This window comes from Schistocerca gregaria, chromosome 4 (genome assembly GCF_023897955.1).
Source record: "Schistocerca gregaria isolate iqSchGreg1 chromosome 4, iqSchGreg1.2, whole genome shotgun sequence".
Taxonomy (NCBI): Eukaryota; Metazoa; Arthropoda; class Insecta; order Orthoptera; family Acrididae; genus Schistocerca; species Schistocerca gregaria.
The window spans coordinates 189,650,489-189,658,353 of NC_064923.1; positions in this window are offsets into that span (position 1 = coordinate 189,650,489).

Here is a 7,865-nt window from a genome sequence, read left to right on the forward strand (position 1 = left end):
CAATCTTGCTCCTTGAAGCGTTTGTCCCTGTGACTTTTTTATAATGATAAAATTTCAATTTCAGTAGGCAACTGTCTTCTTCAAAAGGCATGCTTAGTTCAGATGGTGTTAAGCTTAGCCGGCCGGAGTGGCTGAGTGGCTCTAGGAGATACAGTCTGGAACGGAGCGACCGCTACGGTCTCAGGTTCGAATCCTGCCTCGGGCAAGAATGTGTGTGATGTCTTTCGGTTAGCTAGATTTAAGTAGTTCTAAGTTCTACGGGACTGATGACCTCAGAAGTTAAGTCCCATAGTGCTCAGAGCTACTGGAACCCATTTTTTGTTAAGATTATCTGTGGAATTACAAGTTTCCCTGGTGTTAAAATAACGCATGCTACATTGATTAAGTCATAGTTAGCATTCAGGTTCCTTATTAACATGACAATAGAGTTATTCTTTAGTAAAAATTTAAGTGGTGGTAATCCTGATGGATTTCATGAATGTAAGAATTCTTCAGTATACTTCTGGTTGACAGTCTCTTCATCGGACTGTATGGTTACAACTGTAGTGAATCTTTCTATTTCCCGCCACAATGGTCTTCAGAATTTCTTCATTTATTTTAGTGCACTTTTCATTTTTTGGGTGTAATATTGATGTGTTGATATATTTCTTCACGTTACCGGCATTAATAGCGTTGGTTGAAAATTCCTTTTGTAATGTTTCTTCTTTGCAGTAGAATTTCCGTTGAATCTTGACGGTGTCCGGTGGAATTGTTGTTTAATGTTAAGTTATCCGTTACCTAGTTGTAGGAGCCAACTACTGTGTTCTAAATCAAGAGTTAAGCATGACAATATTTACAGAGTTTGGCCATAGGACCAACCGAGTGAGTTGACACATCACAGTCATTGTGTAACAGCACAGCACAGTACACATCACAGTCATTGTGTAACAGCACAGCACAGTAATAATTTGTTGGTAATTTGCTTTGCACTCGTCTTCTTTTAACGTCCAGGCAGTACTGTTCGAATTGAGGAAAAGTTGTTCCCACGATAGCATTGTCTTGTCCGAAATCTTCGTTACCTCTGCCGGTCGATGCCTAAGGTCCTTTTCTTCGCAGCCGTGATGCTCTTTGGGACTTCTGCAGAGTAACAAGCCGCCTTTCTTTCTCAGCAGCAATTCGAGCTGCAACCCGTTCGGAGCGATCCTTCCCACTCACAGCTTCTAATATTCCATTCCTTGGCATCGTAAACATGTCATTTATTTTTTCGACACCATCCTGTTGTTGACACAAGTTAATAATAGGTGGCTGAGTAAAAACACAAAATAAAAGGAGTAAAGAAAAGTAATTTACTGCTCATGACAATGTTTGACTGTCATCAGTTGCTTGTAGATTCTAATTTCCGACCTTAATGTTTACATTTCCTGCTGTTGAAGAGAAGTTTAATGAGAAATGCTATTGTAAAACAGAGTAAATAAATGTGAAATGCAGACGTTAGAACGTGGTGTACGCTGTTTACCTGCATTTACATCTACATGGTTACTCTGCAATTCTCACTTAAGTGCCTGGCAGAGAGTTCATCGAACCATTTTCATACTACTTCTCTACCATTCCTCTCTCGAATGGCGCTTGGGAAAAAGGAACACCTAAATCTTTCCGTTCGAAGTCTGATTTCTCTTATTTTTTGTGATGATCATTTCTCCCCATGTAGGTGGCTGTCAACAAAATATTTTCGCATTCGAAAGAGAAAGTTGGTGATTGAAATATCTTAAATAGATCTCACTACAAAGAAAACCGCCTTTGTTTCAGTGACTGCCAGCCCAACTCGCGTATCATATCAGTGATACTCTCACCCCTATTGCGCGATAACACGAAACGAGCTGCCCTTCTTTGCACTTTTTCGATGTCCTCCGTCAATCCTACCTGGTAAGGATCCCACAAGGCGCAGCAATATTCCAGCAGAGGACGGACAAGTGTAATGTAGGCTGTCTCTTTAGTGGGTTTGTCGCATCTTCTATTTTTTCTGCCAACAAAGCGCAGTCTTTCTTTCGCCTTCCCTACAATATTATCAATGTGGTCTTTCCAATTTAAGTTCCTCGTAATTGTAATTCCTAGGTATTTAGTCGAATTGACAGCCCTTAGGTTTGTACAATTTATCGTATACCCAAAATTTATGGGAATTCCTTTAGTACCCAAGTGGATGACCCCGCACTTTTCTTTGTTTAGTGCCAATTGCCACTTTTCGCACCATACAGAAATTCTCTCTAGATCATTTTGTAGTTGAAATTGATCGTCTGATGATTTCACTAGACGGTAAATTACAGCGTCATCTGCAAATAATCTAAGGGGGCTGCTCAGATTGGCACCTTGATCATTTATGTAAATCTGGAACAGCACAGGGCCTATGACACTACCCTGGGGGACGCCAGATATCACTTCTGTTCTGCTCCATGATTTACCGTTCATCACTACGAACTGTGACCTCTCTGAGAGGAAATCACGAATCCAGTCACACAACTGAGACGATACTCCACATGCATGCAATTTGATTAATAGCCACTTTTGTGGAACGGTATCAAAATACTTCTGGGAATCTGGGAATATGGAATCGATCTGAGATCCCTTGTCGACAGCACTCATTACTTCATGGGAATAAAGAGCTAGCTGTGTTGCATAACATCGATATTTTCTAAATCCGTGATGCTTATGTATCAATAAGTCATTTGTGACTTCTGAAATTTTCCCGGCGTATTTGTTCTTCTAATAATTTCCGGGTATGCAGCTGGATCCCGTCGACATTCTGCCACGATATTTCGGCCCAGAGACGTCCGGCCATCATCAGGTGAGTACACCACTACTGAAGAGCCCAGGTGCAGTCGCGGTATTTATACCGATTCTCGCGCACGTGTTGACATGCGCGGCATAGCCGAGTTGTACGTGCTGCCCTCGGTGGTGAAAGTAAAAGCTCATCTAGTCATTGAGTATCGAATGACGCTGTCTATTCCGCTGTGAATGTATAATTTTAATAACAGGATTCCAAGTTTTATCCAGTTGAAAGCCGTTGTCACGATTTATAAGATTATCGGCAAGACGTATTTCCACTGATTCCTTGATTACGGAATCCCAAAATCCGGAAACCGGAGCTAAAATTTTTGTTCCATTGTATTCCATTGAATGTCCCAATGAAATACAGTGCTCTGCTACTGCCAATTTTGACGGTTGCCGCAGACGGGTGTATCTTTCATGTTCTGTACATCGTTCATGGACAGTTCTTGTCGTCTGGCCAATATATGCAGAGCCACATTCACAGGGAATTTTGTAGACGCCTGCTTTCTTCTTACAACTTACTTACAGCTTTCTTCTTACAACTGAAGAAAGCAGGCGTCTACAAAATTCCCTGTGAATGTGGCTCTGCATATATTGGCCAGACGACAAGAACTGTCCATGAGCGATGTACAGAACATGAAAGATACACCCGTCTGCGGCAACCGTCAAAATCGGCAGTAGCAGAGCACTGCATTTCATTGGGACATTCAATGGAATACAATGGAACAAAAATTTTAGCTCCGGTTTCCGGATTTTGGGATTCCGTAATCAAGGAATCAGTGGAAATACGTCTTGCCGATAATCTTATAAATCGTGACAACGGCTTTCAACTGGATAAAACTTGGAATCCTGTTATTAAAATTATACATTCACAGCGGAATAGACAGCGTCATTCGATACTCAATGACTAGATGATCTTTTACTTTCACCACCGAGGGCAGCACGTACAACTCGGCTATGCCGCGCATGTCAACACGTGCGCGATAATCGGTATAAATACCGCGACTGCACCTGGGCTCTTCAGTAGTTGTGTACTCACCTGATGATGGCCGGACGTCTCTGGGCCGAAATATCGTGGCAGAATGTCGACGGGATCCGGCTGCATACCCGGAAATTATTAGAAGAATAAGTCATTTCTTCAAGGCGATGCATAATGTTCGAGTACAGTATATGCTCCAAAATCCTACTGCAAACTGAGGTCAGTAATATGGGACTGTACTTCAATGGGTTACTCCTGTTTCCTTACTTGAATATTGGTGTGACCTGTGCTACTTTACAGCCTTTAGGAACAGACCTTTGCTATACGATTGCTAAGACAGGCGCTATTGTGTCTGTATACTCTGAAAGGAACCTGACTGGTATCCAATCTGGACCGGAAGACTTTCCTTTCTGAAGTGATCTGATTTGTTTCGCAACACCTACTTTTATGTCACTCATGCTAACAGCTGTTCTGGTTCCGAATTCTGGAATATTTACTTCATCTACTTTCGTGAAGGAATTACGGAAAACTGTATTTGGTAACTCTGCTTTAGTGGCCCCATCATTGGTAACATTTCCATCGCTATCGCGCATTGACAGTATTAACTTTTTTTTCCACTGGTGTGCTTTACATACAACCAGAATCTCTTAGGGTTTTCTACCATTGTGGAAACTTTTAAAAGCATCTCGCATTGACGTCCGCACTAAATTTCGAGATTCCGTGAAACTTAGCCAGTTTTGGGGTTTTGCGTTCATCTGAATTTGGCATGCTTTTTTCGTTGCTTCTGCAACAGTGTTCTGACATGTTTTGTGTGCCATGGTGGATCAGACCCGTCTCTTTGCCGTATGTATATACCTATTTCTGTCGATACTGTATCTTTGAATTTGAGCCACATCTGGTCCACACTAACATAAATAGCTTGAAAGGAATGGGGACTCTCTCTTAGGAAGGCATCAAGCGAATTTTTATCTGCTGTTTTAAACAGATATATTTTGCGTTTATTTTTAGTGGTTTTGGTTGATATGGTTTTAAGCCTCGCTATAATGACTCTGTGTTCACTAATCCCTGTATCCGTCATGACGCTCTCTCTGTTATATTAGGCTTATTTGTGGTTAAGAGGTCACTAGTGTTTTCGCAACCATTTACAAGGTATAAGGTACAAGGTATAAGGTATGGTATATCACGGCCACAATAACCTGTAACTGAATGATGAGATTTTAATTGCACTTCGTTCTTTATGTAGGTAGGTTAGGCAATAGTAGCAATAGGTAAATCACAATTCAAGGCAAAAATGACAAAAACACTTGTGGTTTCGGAAAGTGTGTTCGTTTAGAAAAGTCAACATGTACGATAGGCAGATATAATGGACTACAGTATTGGTACTATCTGTAACATTGCTCTAATGAACTATGCAGTTAATAAGTACTTTCAAACAAATAAAATGGTATTTGTAATAAGATAATATGAAAAAGGAGTCTCTTATTCGTGATTAATACGTTAGATTCGTAAAATATAGGAGCGAAGCTGGGCATCCACGATGCCCTTTTGCCCGTAGATAAAAGTCTCTTTTATGTTAAAATTTTCCACAAATAGTAAGTTTTTGCACAAAGTCGGTATGCAGTGACAGAAGCCTGTTTCTAGTAATACCTAATTGATCCCTGCGGGATCAGCATGTAGTGAGAAAAGGATGTCAACTTGAGAAATAACATATACAATTTATTTATTGCTTACATAAAACAAATAAACTAAAGGATGTGTTGATAATGATTAAAATTTGCAACATTTGAACAATGTTGTAGTTCATTGTATTTCAGCACAATAAAATACCTTAAAAATTGTCCGCCTTCATAGCTGACTGGTCGGTATATCTGGTTACTGTGGATGAGACCCATATTCTGTTCGCGGTACCTCCACAGATTTTGTTTCTAGGTGAGGACTAGTGTGGGTGCCAACTGACAAACTACTGCGGAGAGAAACAGCGCCTCCGAGGGTTGAAAAGTAACTACGGCAGAGAGCCATGTGGTGGCTAACACCTCGCCAAACCGTACTATAAGGTCGGGGAAGGATAGCACAGTGGCTAAAGAGCAAGTAAGTGTTCTTCAGGACCTGATAGCGGAGTGAGGCACACTTTGCGGAAAGTCAAAGTGAGAAATTCGGTAAGTGTACTTCAAACTATCTGTAAGCTCGAACATTTTCTGTTTAATTCATTCGACACACAAAGACTTTAGCTGTAGTTTTTTATTGGTTACGGAAACCGTTGTGTTACTAGTTGTATACGAGGTGCCATATTTAATACTTCAGTGATCTGTATGATTTCTAGAGAAACCTGTTAATAAAATCTCATATTATTTTTGTACAAAGACTTAGGAACGGAACTAGCTGTAAATCTTCTTTGGAGTAAAGAACTAGCAACTGCAAGGGAACGCTTTTACGTTATTATCTACAAAAATGTGAGCTTCACTACTCCTCGATTAATTTTCTTCGAAATTTATTACTTCTTAAAGCTGCTCTGTGCGGTTTCATTATTAGTTCTCTGGAGCATACATTTGAATATATGAAAGTTGGGAGTTAGCTGAAACTCTCTAACTTCTATCAAACACTGCTCTTATTAGTTTTCTGAACTTGGATGATCTAGCAATATTAAATTTTAATTAGTCTACTGTCGGTCGCAACTTTCCAGTGTTTAGATCTTGTTCGTAAAGAGGTGAGACGTGTGTTGATGCATTAGTGGAACGTTTTAAAATAATCGGTGTTACGGAGATCCACTCTACTGCCTTGTGCTGAATCTGTATTTGTGTACAAATGGATTTTACCACTCGTTCTTTCGTTTGGATGTATTTGTGTATTAAATACTTATTTGTTATCTGCTTTCAGTCTGTTACTTACAAGGGAACCTCCCCATCGCACCCTCCTCAGATTTAGTTAAAAGTTGGCATAGTGGGTAGGCCTTGAAAAATTGAACACAGATCAATCGAGAAAACAGGAAGAAGTTGTGTGGAACTATGAAAAAAAAATAAGCAAAATATACAAACTGAGTAGTCCATGCGCAAGATAGGCAACATTAAGAAGACTCTGAGCTCAGGAGCGCCGTGGTCCCGTGAATAGCGTGAGCAGCTGCAGAATGAGAGGTCCTTGGTTCAAGTCTTTCCTCGAGTTAAAAGTTTAATTTTTATTTTCAGACAATTATTATCTGGCCGTCCGTTAGCGTTACGGTGATGTTTAGCAAACTCAAGTGGCAGACTCTGCAAGAGAGCCGCTCTGCATCGCAGTGTAGCTTGTTGTCGAGGTATCGAGAGGATGCGATTCTGGATGAGGTATCGAATATATTGCTTCCCCCTACTTATAGCTTCTGAGGAGATCACGAATGTAAAATTAGAGAGATTCGAGTGCGCAGGAGGCTTTCCGGCAGTCATTCTTCCCGCGAACTATACGCGACTGGAACAGGAAAGCAAGGTAATGCAGTGGCACGTGAAGCGCCCTCCGCCACACAGCGTTGGGTGCCTTGCGAAGTATAAATGTAGATGTAACGGTTCACAGGTGCTGTACTGCTATGCCACCCAAGGTGTAGAGACTGAGAGATGGCTGACAGTGTCTCAGGAAATCCTTCGTGGTCATCCCCGAGTCTTGTCCCCTCAATGTTTCTATACGATTGTTGTAAGTGGATGTTCTGCCCTGACGTGTCTCGTTGTCATGCTTTATGGATGGCCTCTTGTTGGTTGTTTCTCAGACATGTAGGCTTGAAATTCATAAACTCATATTTTAACTGTCAGCGCGTTCAGAATAGGCTGCATTTCCTCATTTGTTATTATGTTATACACTTTTATTGCCAAAAACGTTCCTATTACGATCTGTAACATCCTGTCGAAAGTCACATTCCCAGATGATGTGATCCGGGGTGCCGATTGCTCCATTAAAGTCATGGGATACCTCCTAATATCGTATTTGACCTCGTTTTGCTCAGCATAGTGCAGCAACACGATGTGAAATGGACTCAACAAGTCGTTGGAAGTCCGCAGAAGACGTGCTGAGCCATGTTGCCTCTATAGCCCTCCATAATGCAAGTGTTGCCGGTGCAGGACTTTAC